This window comes from Tigriopus californicus, chromosome 1, assembly GCF_007210705.1.
Source record: "Tigriopus californicus strain San Diego chromosome 1, Tcal_SD_v2.1, whole genome shotgun sequence".
Lineage (NCBI taxonomy): Eukaryota > Metazoa > Arthropoda > Copepoda > Harpacticoida > Harpacticidae > Tigriopus > Tigriopus californicus.
Window position 1 is genome coordinate 2,858,168 of NC_081440.1, and position 791 is coordinate 2,858,958.

General features: G+C 38.2%; 1 protein-coding gene across 1 annotated transcript in view; it reads left to right on the forward strand.

Annotated features, from left to right (window-relative positions):
- The window catches only part of LOC131878753 (kelch domain-containing protein 8B-like), a 4,752-nt gene that overhangs the window by 2,329 nt on the left and 1,632 nt on the right, over window positions 1-791 (forward strand). The gene's annotated exons all lie outside the window — the stretch shown is intronic.

The window sequence follows — 791 nt, forward strand, 5'->3', positions numbered from 1 at the left end:
TTCATTTTACCCGAAAATCCTCGGTTTTAGGTTATTTCGTGATTAAGATTCATGAAATAGTTTTCTTGCCCAAAATTGATGAACATAGTTGAAAACCTAGTTCAACTTAAAAAGAATTATCTTTCCGGCCCCTGCTAATGACCCAATCAAATTTGATTCTTTGGCCTCCCCTCAGTCACCTACCTAAGCTTCTTACCATACAACTGGAACATACCACTTTTCAAGGGCATAATGTAGACGTAACCTTTAATTAGGACGATGTATGTTTTTCAATTTATTAATGTATTCTGAAAAGAGACTAGAATTGCTGTGACGCGCAGAAGGCAGATTGAGCTGGAAGCCCGTCTATACTTGTAGAAGTCAGTGAAAAAGGGCATTAAAATGCATTGTTTACTGAAACCATAGAAATCAATGACTGAAACCACCAATTACCGTGTCCCATCCAAATGCTCTTCTTTGAGGCCTCAGGTGTGGCCTGGAATTGTTACTAGTTATAAAATTAATATTTGAACCTGAATCATCGACGAAATTATGCTCTTTAAAGACGTCGAAGAATTCAGTTCCCCAAATCTTAGAGTTTCCTTTTTTTATCCTCTTTAAGCACACAAGAAAAAACAGGGCATTCCTTGTAACTTAGTACAAGGAATAGCTAATAGCTTACCTTTCTGGTTCCTCTTACCCTCTGAAGTGAGTCATGAACCACTGGAGTATGGACGGGGATGTTAAGGTTGAAAATTAGCAACTCCAACTCGAGTCAATGAATTAAATCCGGAGTCACATTTTTGCGCTGG